The sequence below is a fragment of the Hippichthys cyanospilos genome, chromosome 1 (assembly GCF_059441005.1).
Source record: "Hippichthys cyanospilos isolate Australia breed blue-spotted pipefish chromosome 1, RoL_Hcya_1.0, whole genome shotgun sequence".
NCBI lineage: Eukaryota > Metazoa > Chordata > Actinopteri > Syngnathiformes > Syngnathidae > Hippichthys > Hippichthys cyanospilos.
The window spans coordinates 1,165,718-1,179,760 of NC_142369.1; the positions used below are offsets into that span (position 1 = coordinate 1,165,718).

The 14,043-nt window shown below is 44.2% G+C and overlaps 1 protein-coding gene across 5 annotated transcripts in view; it reads left to right on the forward strand.

Annotated features, from left to right (window-relative positions):
* The window catches only part of ptprda (protein tyrosine phosphatase receptor type Da), a 292,760-nt gene that overhangs the window by 163,015 nt on the left and 115,702 nt on the right, over nt 1–14,043 (forward strand). Inside the window, exon 1 of one of the 5 annotated variants that reach the window (XM_088424684.1) lies at nt 1,219–1,504. The exons of the other annotated variants lie outside the window; for them this stretch is intronic. The gene's annotated coding sequence lies outside the window, so the exon portion shown is untranslated. Of the gene's footprint in view, nt 1–1,218; nt 1,505–14,043 lie in introns of those variants that run through there. 5 annotated transcript variants of the gene reach the window in all.

The following is a 14,043-nucleotide window of genomic DNA, read 5'->3' on the forward strand; positions in this document are numbered from 1 at the left end:
AAATGTTTCGGACTGGTTAGGGTGTGTACTCGGCTCAAAAGTGCGTGTTCAAAAGTTGTCATTAAAATAAGCACATGAAAAAAAGACAAAATTACAGTGGGATGGGCGCAGTACCATATGTGACCAGCTGAGGGCACACATCCAGGATCAGTAGCCTGTTAAGGTCTGTCAAAAAGTGATAAAAACAGTTAACATAAAGGAATGACACTTAGAGGTCACTATTCTATGTGGGCGGAGTCAAAAATTTAGGTCCGCCCTACTTTAAGCCCCGCCTAAAACTGCGTGCCTCAACTCCCCAAAGTCTTGGTCTTGACGTGAAAGATTTAGCTCTTTAACAAGTTACCAACTTTGTCCAAGTTCATTCTTGGAACTGCTCTGTGATTTTTTTTTTTGACTGTGGCCCAGCCATCCATTCGTACAGACCGCAAAAAAAAAAAAAAAAAATCGCTTTTTTTTTTTTTTAAACCAGTGTATGTACCATAGAAACAATGTTTCTATGAGGCATATCTGAATGCCAGCAGGTTCTCAACACCCACACAAGCATCATCCGTGTACAATTTGCACAACTTGGACAACTCCATACAGCTCCTACAGCTAGTTTCACTTTCAGCAGCATGGATAAGACAAAAAGTCGCATTTTAGTCTGTATTGCTGCAAAAAAAAAAAAAAAATCTATTTATTATTCACATATTTGCTTAGTGTGTGCGTGTTTCTGAGTGTTTTTTATTTTTGTTTTTTTTTTTGCTTTGAACCCCTATTTTGAGAAAAAAAAACCATTGTAATATTCAGTTTTATTCTATATTCTACACCCTAACCCTACACCAATGCCGTGAGAGGAACAATGTTTCTTTTCAAACAAAGAGCAAATTGATTGGAACACGAATGAACTTCTTCCGCTAAGCACCGCAGCATTTGTTCGTTTAGCTATTTTCTTCTCTTTACCTTCTCATGGCTGGACTTGGCTGAAAGGAAATATTCCACGGGGGGGTACACGTTTGAAAAAAAAAAGCGGTTCATTAATATACAAATGGGGCTTTAAAAGAGCGCATTCCGGGGAGGCTGTGCCGGGGGTGGGAGTGACATCACGGGTCGGTTTTCACACACACCTCCATGTCGGTCTCCTCGGTGAGCGAGCGAGCCGGAGAGAGAGAAGGGGAGGGCGGGAGGGAGGGAGCGTGCGTGACGTTCTGGCAGCACTTTCGCAAGCCACAGTCTCGCCACGTTCACGCCAATGGAGAGCGGGACGTAGACGGAAGCCACAAACCCCCGAGATTATTCCCACTCTCAACACGAGCGGGAGAAGAAAGAAGAAGAAGGGATTGGCCTTTTCTTTGCACCTTTCTTCTTGTTGTTTTGTCTCCCACTGGACTGTCTCTACTGGATTTTTGTTTTTTTGGAAGAAAACAAACCAAAATAAATAGAACAAATAAAAGACGGCGCAGCCGTTGCTGAAGACGTAGCAGAACAAGACGAGTTTGAAAGTGATTGGAAAAATGCTGATAAGGTAAGAAGAGTGTGTGAGCGTGTGTGAGCGCGTGTGTGTGTGTGTGCGCGTGTGTGCGCGTGTGTACGCGAGACAGCTGGGCTGCCGCAGTGATTTCAGGTGCGCTCAGCTGTCACCCGCAAAACATGCTTTGACTGGCCGGCCGATGCGTTTAGGGACACCCCGTTATTTTGCCCGCCGTTTCCATTGCCTTCATCGCCGCTTGCGAGATTGCGTTTCATTTACTGGAATTATGCAAATGAGTTTGTTTGAACTTTGCCAGTGTTTCCTCACCTTTCGCTTTTGCGAAAGTGAATGATTGACAAGTCCATGCTCAGCTTTTTTTAAGCTGAACTTTGAGTCTACGGTTGAGAAAATATGTGACTAAAAGGGCCAAATTGTTCCTTTAGAACGTGACTTAAAGGCGTGTTTTTTTTTTTTTTCCTCGGTATAGTTTGGGGGGTCAAAATGGCAAGTCTTTAACGGCTATTTCTGACAACTCGGCAATTCCCCCGAGTTGTCGGCGTTATTCTTAGCTGGCTATTTTCGCTTTGCCGTCATTTCGATTCGAGTGTCGTGGAAAGTGAGCAGGGCTTCTTTACGGCCACTAGGGGGCGCATCTTGGATGCTCGTGTGTGAGCGAAACGATTGTATGATGTCAAATTTGAAAAAAAAAAGTGTTTTGAAGATCTGGTGATCTCATCTGCTGTCTGGAGAGAATGAGGCAGGAATGTTGGAGTGAGATTTTATGTCTTTCAGATGGCCTGTTTTTTTTAATGCGCCGTGACACATGTGCTTTAAATGTTAAGCCCGCAGACGGTGCGGCGGTTCCGGGAGGCAGCCAAAACCTCGGTGCGCCCCAAAAATTCTGTCACGTCAGTAAAGTACTTGATTTGTCATTTAAAAGAAGAAAAAAAAAAAAAAAAAAAAAAAAATATATATATATATATATATATATATATATATATATATATATATGTATATGTATATATATATATATGTATATGTATATATATATATATATATATATATATATATATATATATATATATATATGTATATGTATATATATATATATATATATATATATATATGTGTGTATATATATGAAAATTTACATTTTTTTTAGGTAAAACAATTTGAGCAAAATTCGCTCGTTATGTAACGTTTTGAAACTCCATTTCAGCATTTTGTTTTATTTTTGTATATTTTTAAGAAGCTAATACATGGTTTTTATTTTTTGTGTCACATACGCATGGCAAAAATGTAGATGTTGTGCCTCACAGTTTTTGTACTCTATCATTTAATTAATTGTATTTAATAGAAATGTTTTGGGTTTTTTTTCCTCCAGACTGATACATGTACTGGTACATATCTCTTGTGGAGTCACTGATACCAATTACCGATACCATTAATACCACAAATTTTCCTCCCAAATAAACAATGACAGATCATTTTAAGGACCTACCTTTTCCAATTTCCTCATGAGACCCAGGATTATAATTTGTGTCCACTGTAGTGTCCATTTTGTCTCAATAGGATATCAAAGGTAATAAGATCCCACCTAAACACATGAGACATCAGTAGAATGGCCAGAATGTCCTGTGCTGAGCATACTGGGCCCCAATGTGTCAAAGGATATCGAGCAAAGACAAATGTCCACTAAAGTGGACACAAACACTTAAGCTGGATAGCATCGGATACCAAAATTGTCTGCCTATGCGGTCAAGTATCGACCCGATACCGATACACGCCCATCCAAAGTATTCAATTTCACACCTTAAAACAGCGGCGGTATGTACTGTATATGCTTCTCCGGATACAGCACTGATATTTTTTTCGTTTCGAAATTTGGTTTTGAAGGCTATATCTTGCAAAGTAAAAGCCGACGCTAACTGCTAGCTAGCTTCCAGAGCGAACGTTTCAAAAACACGGGGGTAGGGTGCACTAAGAAAGGAAGTGGATTGATTCCGCTCCAGAGTGAGCTTTTGATTTTTTTTCAAGGTTTCTCCAAACGGCCGCAGGGTCGGAGGAGTCCTCCTTTCACGGAAGGAAGCTGAGCGTGTTGGACCGCGTTGTCATCGTTTTGACTCTGGCGTCACATGGAATCTCCTCCCACTTTGTCAGCAAGCAGGCTTCGCTTGTGTAGTAATCTACGGAATTTCAAATGACACGCTGCAGCGCTCTGAGAGTGGTGCGAAAGGTGCAGATATGAAATATCCAAGGCTTGATGGCATCTACCACACCACTGTTGGTAATGGTGAATGAAATTTTGATGGAGTGCATACAGTTCAATGCAAACTGATGGTGAGAGTCTAGCGGAAGGTGCACGTCCAGAATATCCCAGCCATAAGTCTCTGGCATGATGCATCTGCAAATGTAAGATGAAGGACGCTTAGTGGAGTGTATACAGTAAAAACTGGCAAAGGGAGCGCATACAGGATTTTGGTGATTTATCTCCTTTGTTACCCACCTTGTGTCGTCCTCTTATGCAGTCAAATAAAATTCTGAATTAAACGTGACGGAGCGCATACAATCTGGTCAGGATGTTTGCGCAACCACACAAAGTTTTTTGTCATTTCGCATGTGCGTTTGGAGTGGTACGCCTTCACAAACGAATCCAAAGTGAAGTGACACTGGTGGAGCACATACAGTACTCTGTGACAGAAGGTGTGCATACACTACTGTCACTATGGCATCACGCACTATCACTGTATGTCTAGCCCATATGTGTGGCACCCACGCTGTCGAATAGGACTGGGTGAAGCTCATACAACAATCTCCCTGAAGGAGTGCATACAGAATATTTGAATGGCTCAGGATTTTCACTATAGCATCACACTGCCGTAGTACATCTCGCTAGCTTGCACTACCTACACAATTGAATAAAGGCTGGATGGAGCGCATACATCGGTTTCCAAGAATCCGGCTAAAGGAGTGCAAACAGGAGGTTTGAGTGTCCACGCCAGCTTTTGTTTTGCTTGCGCTTTTACAATGGCGCTCCTTACGAGCAAGTACAAATGGACTGACTCTTGGTGGAGTGCGTACAGAAGTGTGAGAATTTGACTGAAGGTTTTCACATATTTTGTCAATGCATATCTTGCATCCACGCAATTGAGTACTCTCCCGATTGGCTGGCTGGAGTACATAACCATGAGAATCTGGCTAAAAGAGTGCATACGAGACAGAGTCACAAGGTCAAATCCTTCTTCTTCACAAAGCATGTCTCTTGCATGCCGCACCAAGCCAATTACTCTCCAACGATAGCCGGTGAAGCGCATACATTTCTCAAAGGTGCGCATGCATACGGGCATTCAACAGCGTGTTCCAGAAGGCTCCCGCTGCTGTCCTCCGCTCGCCTTTCAGCCCCTCGGACGGAGCGCCCGCAGCCAGTTGCGAAGACGGTGGCCGAATAAACTCGGAGGAATCGACGAGGGCAGAGTGTAAATTGTTCTCGATTCGTCTTCGTCCGCGGCTCTAATTTGCCATTCCTGCATCGGCGCGCCGTCAGGAGTCCACGTAACCCAAGCGTGTTCCCCCTCCGCTCAATCCGCAATTATAGCGCGCCGCTTTGAAGAAGCCAGGCGGAACTAAAATGACTTTTTGTGTCCGGTATAATGATTGCCATTTGGAAGCGGGCGTGGAGCGAGGAGAAATGCGGAGCGGTGGAGAAAAGGAGCTGAAAAATGGCTGGGGTCACCTCTCTTTCTGACTTATAGCAACTGCCCCCTCCCCCTCCCCCCAAAAAACCTAAAACGCAAACACCAAGGGTATTGGGACACTTGGCTGTTATACCTTCCGGAGATGGTAAATGGTAAATAAAAAAAAAACAGGGACGTGCAAAAAGTGAGTTCCATTTGTCCTCACCAATCGCACAAAAGCGTATGATATCGTTTCATCGATATTGTTCATTTTCTTTTAACAACGGGACAAAGCGTTGGAGTAGTGGTGAATTCAATTTGTGGCGTGTTTTGAGCTGTAATGCTACCCGTAGTCTTGTCACGCAATGCACAGTATGATGGGTGACCCCGGCCCGCTCTGGGTTGCGTCGCACCGCCTTTTGCTACGACTGCGTGCTATGCTAACAAAGAGTTAACACTACATTGTAGCCAGGGCTATCATCGCTATATTAAGTAACAAAGAATAGTGAAACATATAACAATATTTTTTTAATCATCCTTTCCAAGATGTAAGGAATATTGAAGTTTAGATTGGATTACAGTACATGCTAATATTGATTGTGTTTTTCATGCCATGGTGTATTGACATGTGCATGCATAAAACAAATAAATAAGAGTCCATCCTCACACACAGGAATATTACTAAAATGGAAAGGATCATTTAAGTCATGATGTCTCCAGCCGATTCAATTAAGAGTGGCAAGTTATAGGGCTGTGCGCACCGGTTAGAGAAAACAGAGAGGTATTCCATTTGGCTCGTTTATCAATCGCGGTCTTTTGGCATATACACACAATCATAAACCTGGTGAAACGCGGATACTGCGCAACTTCTGGTATTTATGGTCAAATGAACGGAGAAAAGGAAAACCAACTCCTTGGAGCACTTTACCCCGGCGCCGCATTCACAAACCGCTCACAATGTAGGAAATCTGGAACACACTTAACATTACGCGCAAGAAATATGTAATTTATGGATTTAAACACGAGTAAATATGAAGAGTTTAGGAAGGCCTGATTGAATTTTGCTACAGTTTATAATTGTGGCCGCAGTGTCGGTGCGTCTTATCCGCCGTAACGTAGAATTTGAGCCCCAAATTACGTCTTATACATAGGTGCATCCTATATCTGGGGAAACACGCAGATGCAGACCCCGAGTCATCGTAACGGGTCTCAGAAGTTGTTTTGCTCATTAATTATTCTGCCTCCGGCTCGGTTGGGGGGCCGGAGTCTGCTCTCAGGAATGTCATACATGTATTTGGCAGGGAGAAGGCTTGTCCCCCCGGGAGGTATTCCAGAAGCTCGCTCCGCGTGGGAAAGAAATGAGCAGCTAATAGAGCTTAATGTGACCGGAACACCCGGAGTACGGCCGACCGAGTCGGGAAACCAATCGCCGCTCCGTATTGAATATAAATACGAACCTTTCGAAAGGAAGATGTAGGACGGCGGTCTCGGGTGTTTTTTTGCCCTCCCGTCGATATTTTAGGCGCTTTCATCGGGTTGCGTCACACCGAGACGACAGCGGTTTCCATTTAGCGCGCGAGCCTCCGCCCGTGGTATTTACACCGCGCCGGTGTGTCGTGCGGGCCATCCAGAGCACAGTCGCTTTCAATTATTTAGCCTTTTGCGCCGTACTATATTTAGAGCCTCGCCTTCCTAAATCTAGCGGGAGACGACATGGTAACAGTTCAACATAGAGCGTCTTTTTTAGACGTACGCTTGGGTTACCCCGCGTTAAAGCTCCCGGCGAAAAAAGGATATCTTCTGAGGTGGTGTGCTTAAAAAAGTACAGTTGGCCCGGCTCCAGAGGTATTCCGTGAGGACTTTGCAACCGCGCTGTCTTGTCTGAGCAAGTCTACCCCGTGGACACCAAAGAAACATTCCGCGAGTTCCGCGGTAACCGGACGCCGGCGCGTCGGGCCGAAGGGAAAGGGAGAGTTCGGACGCGGGACGCGACTTAAGCCGAGGCCCGAGGCTACAAACGACTCGGGAACGAGGTTGCCGACTCACGCCGGGAATGCCATGTCACGCGCAAGGAATACGGAGCTTTGAAATACGGGCGGGAGGGAGCGGCACTTGCTCGGACTTCTGCTCACTAGTCCAAAACATGAATGTGCCCAACAACAATCTGGAAAAGGAAACGCAAAATGCTGACTTGAGGTGCATATTTCTTCGTTTTCACTCTCTAAATCTGCCAATGTCTATAAAAGTATATATTGTGTATGAAATGACCTTGAAATTTGGGTCTGAACGCAAAGCGCTTAAGTGGACATTCAGCCTTCTAGTGAAAGAACATTTCGGCGTTCCGTTGCTGGCGTTAATGTGTCCATAAATATACATTCCTTGTAGTCGTTCGTCATATTTCCTCGAATAATAGATTCGTATCATTTACTTTGCCAATCTGGTAGCCTTTAAATGAACCTAACGAAGCCCTGAAAATGGCCAAAAGAACACTTAACCGTGCTTACCGTAACCCTGTCAATATCACAACTCGGAAGGAAACAGCCTCCCTCCCCAAAGGAAAAGAAAAAATATCAAATCACCCCTTAAAGTCAGGTTTTTTTTGTTTGTTTTTGTTTTGTTTTCGTCTTTTCTTGTGTTTAGTATGCTCCCGGGTTTTCTGGTATTCTTTATCATCTCTCCACGTGAGGTTCCTCTCTCTTGAAAAATAGAATAGAATTCTCTTGAATTCTCATTTTAAAGAGGATTCCGAACACAAAGTTAAATTCTCACTGGTTAGAATTCTCGATCATTTCCACTTTTAAAGTAGAATTGCAGTCAGAATCACTCTTTCGGTTTCTTCGAATTGAGAATTTTGAGAATAAAATCATGAGAATCTCAAGAATGCTCTCTTTAACGTGAAAATTCTCACCTCATTCTGGTAATTCCTGGTAAATCTGGTAATGTGTGTGTGTGTGTGTGTGTATTGCTTTGTTTGAGACTTTTCAGCTAAAAAAAAAAAAAAAAATACATCATAGTTGCGATTTGTCAGGCAGTCGATGTAGCAAATTTGAACGTTCCCGAACATGTTTGTTCGTACGTGTTGGAATAGACGCGATGAGAGACCTCCCGATCCAGATTTGATCGCGTGTAATATATTTTTGTCTTTGGCTGCGAGTCAGAGAATGAATTTTAGCGTGAAAAGAAAAACCGGTAAACGGCATTCATATTTGATGGCTCGCCTCGGGTGCGGGGAAAAGGAAATGAGAGTCAATTGCCTCCGCTTATTTTAAAATATGAATCCCTAATGCGGAGTATTATGGATCACGCCGTAAACACGCCTGCAGCTTTGTCATTGCGGCCTGGCTTTTTCGCGTGAGCGATCCTCCAAAAGTTTGTTGTGAAAACAATCCAGGGGAAAAAAAAAAAAAAAAATGTCTTTAGCTCACTTTTTCCTCCCGTGGTCTTGAAAAGCCGCCGCAGTCATTTGGAAAAGCCTCCCGACCGTCCATTGTGACGAGCTAAGCCGCCGGCCGCGTTGTTGCCAGCATCCTCAATGCCGGAATCCTCAATGCGAGGAATTAACCTCCCAAGTCCCGCAAAACAGCCGGGCCGACGTTTGCCTTCGGTCCGCCCGTCTTCCCTTCCCGTATCGGCCGTCCGCGGCGACCGCGTGACGTCGTCAACGACGGCGCGTACGTGCGCACCGGAGCCAAAAGACGGGGGAAAAACAAGTCAAAATCCCAGCGGGTGTCATTACCCAGGCATCTCGGGGTTTTTTTTTCTGTTTGGATCTGTTTTTCAAACCGTAGCGCCGGGTGAATATTTTAAGCAATTAGCCAAGTCGAGGATGAAAGTTTGGCTGATTATTTGTGGCGCTAATGGAGCCGATGGCAGCTTTCACACTATAAGGTGCGGATGACGGGGAGTTATGAGCTTGAATGTTGGTGCAATTTCTAGCTTAAACCAGAAGAGTGGAATTTTCAGTGAAAAAAGCCCGGGTTTAATGCACCTGCTACATTGTGCCTCACACACACATTTCAAAGTTTCAATACATTGCTTCTGCTGGGCCAAATGTCCAAATTTTGATTACCGTATTTTCCGCACTATAAGGCGCACCGGAATATAAGGCGCACCCTCAATTAATGACATATTGTAAAACTTTTTCCATATATTCCAATGTTCATCCATATATAAGGCGCACCTGATTATAAGGCGCACCATCAGCTTTTTCAAAAAATTAAGGCTTTTAGGTGCGCCTTAGAGTGCGGAAAATACGGTAAATATAGTATTGGTATACATTTTATTCAGTGTATTTTTGATACAGTATTTTTTTTTTTAATTTTGTCATTTTCTTGATAAGCAAATATCAAATCATCCACGGGATAGCAGGATTACACGCGAGAAATGTTTCTGAAACTTTCAAACTGTTACATATTGAATGGGTTTCCTCACAGCAAAATTAAGTCTTGTCCAAGCACTCTTAATTAGCATCATTAAAATGATTGTTAAGATTTCTTGAAATCGGTGATGAGTAGTCAGCTGCGTTGCTACGCTACGAAGGCATCCATAAAAGAAATCAGAAAGCTTTATTTTGAAGTTGCATCCGTGGCATGTTATTGTATTGGGAACATTTGCTTTCGAAATAAGAAATATGTCATTTACAAGGCTGAAAATGGTTATAGATACCTCCAATTCAATATAGTGTGTATCCGTTTGTACAGAACACTGCAAAAATGCACTTTGGTCAGGTGCCAAATCATTGCCTCTTTGTTGTCGAGAACGAGGTTGCGCGGCTCTTTTTTGATGCATTATGAAAAGGAGAAGATGGCTCGACGTGTCTCTTTCAGCCCGCGGATGTGTGCATGAAGCCGGCATGGATGCCAGCAGGTGGGGGGGGAAACATCTCAAAACAATCGTCACTTGGGTAAAGAAAGCTTGAGATGATATCCCAAGTAAAATGACTAGCAAACAATTTCATAAGACCTCCGTTTCAAACAAATCGGACGGGTCGAAAGATGACGACCCGTGGAAGAGTAACGAGGATGTTTGAAAAAAAATGACGAGGCGGGAGGAGAGGACTTCCGGGATTGAAACGGGAGGGGCTATTTGGCGCCTGAGGTAGCGATGATGACTATTAGGGCTTTTCAACAAATCAATATTCAGCTGTGTCAAAAAATCAAGCATCGAAACTTCATATAATTTTATTGTTGCGGCATTAGACACGTACGTTGCCTCTTGCTTCGCCCCCTCAGAAGCGCAACAGTATGCATTTTGTCATACGATGTAGAATACGCACACCATGCCTTTTAATTGGAAAGCCATGATCTATGTAAATACTAAAGTCAGGGGTGGACTTACAATCGCGTTTTTTGTCAAATTCACCTAATTATTAAAAAAAAAAAATGGGGGGGGGTCCACTTATATGCGAGGTCGTCTTGTACTTGGAGAAACACGGGAATCAAATGGCCGATTTATTGTGTCCTCCGTCATCGGTCGGTCAAGGTTTTTTGGCGGGGTCTACTCATCATCGACACGCGTGGCAAATGTCACGCTACTTCAGGAAACTGGCTTGGGAATTTTCAAAACGTGTCAAGAGAGTTTTTGTCGGAGACCCCGTAAATTATGTTACAGGGCCGTTGTAATTATTATTTTACGGCGATGAGTCTGACGTCCCATCCCACAGCCTAAAACAAATGTTTCAGCTTCCGTCAAGGTAATTTCTGACATCGTTAAATTCATCGCGTAAAACAAAACAAAAAAATCTACAGCATCTCCGCCAAAAAGTAACTCGACGGGAGAGGCGATTATCTTTGGAAATGAGCTCAGTCATTTAAAGCTGGATGCAGATGCCAGCGTTGAATGGGAGCCTATTATTCCAAACGACTCTCATTAAGGCGTCGTGAAATAAAGCAAGCTGGGGGAAGCGGCGAAATAAAATCTTTAGAGCGGCTGTGCGGAACCCGGTAACGACGCGGCGCGACGCCGTCTTCATTAACGCCGCTGACGTCAGGAAGTGAAAGGCAAGCGAGCGGCTGAAAAGGAAATTGCGTGCAGCTGATTGGGCCCTCTTAAAAGCCTGGAGGAGGTTATTGGGTGTTTGCGCTCCCGGCCGAGGACGCTCACAATACAGTCTGAGCTTAATGACGGAATCTATTCAAATTCTTTACGGAGGGGGAGCGTGAGTCACAGCCGCTCCCTCCGCGGTTTCTAGATTTCAACCCGCGCGCCGATCGCAAGCTCTTGGCATAGCCGACGAGTGGGAAAACCGGCCGGGAGAACGCCGCCGCCGATCGGGGTCGGGCAATGGATCGCTCGGTCGTACTTTCGCAACACGTCGGTGCACGGGTGGATTCTTGCTGCTTGCTGTGCGATATGTTAGGGAGGAACGCGCGCGCGCGCGCTTTTGTTGATAAAATGCAATTAAGAAAAGTAATGGACCAATTCCTGCAAACAGACTTTGTCCAATCTAGCGATTTCAAAAATGACGCGCGTACAATTTTTCCGGAGTTGCTTCGAGATTTGGTATCGAATCAGGAGTGGCCCAACCTGTTATTAGATTTTTTTTTTTTTGTCAACACCCAGTCCCAATTCAATACCCCCCACGCTTCATTAAGGGCGTGAATAATGTGCATCCAATGTGTCGCTTTTGTTTTTAACGATTAACATTTTTTTGCCGACATATTTTCAAGCGTTTTGTTGGCATATGCATTGCAATACACGCAATGAAATTCTTAATCTGTTCGCTTCTCTGAGGAGACTGCATTCCACAATCGAGCAAATAACAAAGTAGGCAGTAAAACAAAAGTCAAACAAACAAACGAAAAAAAGCGAAGCAGCGGTTGGAACCAAGTAGTTTAAAAGAATCATTTTGCAGACTGGATGGAAGCTAACGAAATTTTATTTACCTTTGAGTGATTTTGATTTAAGCTACTTGCGGCCATAATCTCTAGCGAGGGTAGCCTAGCCTAGCCTAGCCTTCTTGATATTTCTTGATTATCTCCAGCTTCGTTTCCATGCTAACCATCGTCTTCTTTCTCTCCTTAACATCACTAACAATCTTGGGAGCCATGGCTAACCGATTCAGCAATTAAGCACAAAAATGCACAATAAATGCCATATTGTAAGCTCTCACACCAGATCAAGTCTTCGGCATCTTAGTGACACCGTGACGCCAACCAATAGCAATGTTAGTGACACGTTGCAGCGCAGTCAGTTTGACATGAACAGAAAATAAGAGCAAATACATAAAAATGCCTGAAGAGGGAGGCAAAACAACATAAACACAGCCAACCCCACAGGTTCTTGACGCCGTAAAGTGTGAAAAATGCCAAAAGAGGAGACCAAAAAACGTAATATTCCACTTTGTAACGTGAAAAAAACGTAAGCCAGTGACACTGTAACCCGGGGGGTCCACTGTATTATTATTATTATTATTACTATGCTCATTTATCTTTTGTTTTAATCCTTTATTTGTTTATTTCACTTCGGGGCTGGCGGGGTAATGTGCCGTCGGTCTTTAATCAGCCCCACATAGCACCAAGGGACTGAGAAGCATCTGGACCATGTGGAACTATTTCAAGTGCTTAACACCCAGGGAGATCACTTGGAGGGGATGGAGATTAGACGGGCTCTCGTCCATCCAGGGAAACATACATCCCCCCCGCCAGCGCCCAGGGGCCTTATCAACACAGAAGGTGGCCTTCATTTACATCCCCCATAAGCCCCCCCCCCTGCCTCCGCATTTCATTATGAGCATGGCCGCTGGTGGAAATCAGATGGCTGTCAAACCGCGTTGAACCGCATCCTGCAACATGTGGCCAAATACGGCCCCTTTTATTTGCGCCATACGATAACCTCCGTGCTGTTTGGCTACCGCCCCAAACATCCACTTCTCCGGTGATGGAACGCACGCATTAAAATTCCATCTCTCGCATCGGTACATCCAGTACCAGCCGGGACGGCGTCTATAAATTGCCGGCCATTATTTTCGATTAAGCTGGCGCTGACACATTTCAGCCCATTTTTACCCGCCCGCCCGCCCGCCCGCCACATCGGTATGGAGAATGATAACCTGCAAAATGGCAGCGCAAAAGCCCACCGTCGGGTCATCTTATTAATGGAGCGATAAACACATTTGGTCTGTGGCGGTATGTTCGTTTTCGGGGGCTCAAAAGGACGGCCGAGTGAATTAGAAAGGCGAATCGGCGCGGCGTTTAATCACGGACTCGTCTGCTGACTTCCAATGAAATGCGGTGGAAGAATGAGAAATATAGTGCTACCAAACCCACTAGTGTTGTGGTCAAGACCGCAAGTGAGACCAAGAACTTAGACTAGAGAGTATCCGGAAGGGAGATTGGGTCCCGATATCCTCCTGAGATTAATGTCCACTGTTGTGGACATTACTTTATGGTCGATATCTTTGGAGTCATTGAAGGTACCCTATCAACTCTTAGTGTCCTCAGTAAAGGACATCTCAGCCTTTCCAACGATGTCTCGTTTGTTTGGACGGAATGCAATTAGGGCAGTAAAAATTGAATCTTGCTGAATTTGATTCTCCAATCGGGATTTGAATCCCATATTAGAGTAATTGTCCTATCCCCACTTTTTAGAATCTGTTCATACATAAATGTAATCGACAAGTCTCCTTCCAGGAACTTGCAGACGAGGCTTTGACTATATTCCATGAGTAAATCAAAGAGTGGGGCTGCCTGTCGCCTGCTCTGAGATCAGTAACTTCCTGTTCTTCTTCACCTTCTTTTTTCTAACAAGCAGAGTTGTCAAGTTTTGAGGAAAAATGGACACAGCAGTTGACACAAATGAATAGGAGGGGTCTCAGGGTGTCTATATAACTGCGATCAATGGTTAGCGTACATAAAAGTTAAAGTTATCAGCATCTGTCCAATTATTTTTGGAAAATGTTTGTAGGCGCATGTTGGGCCG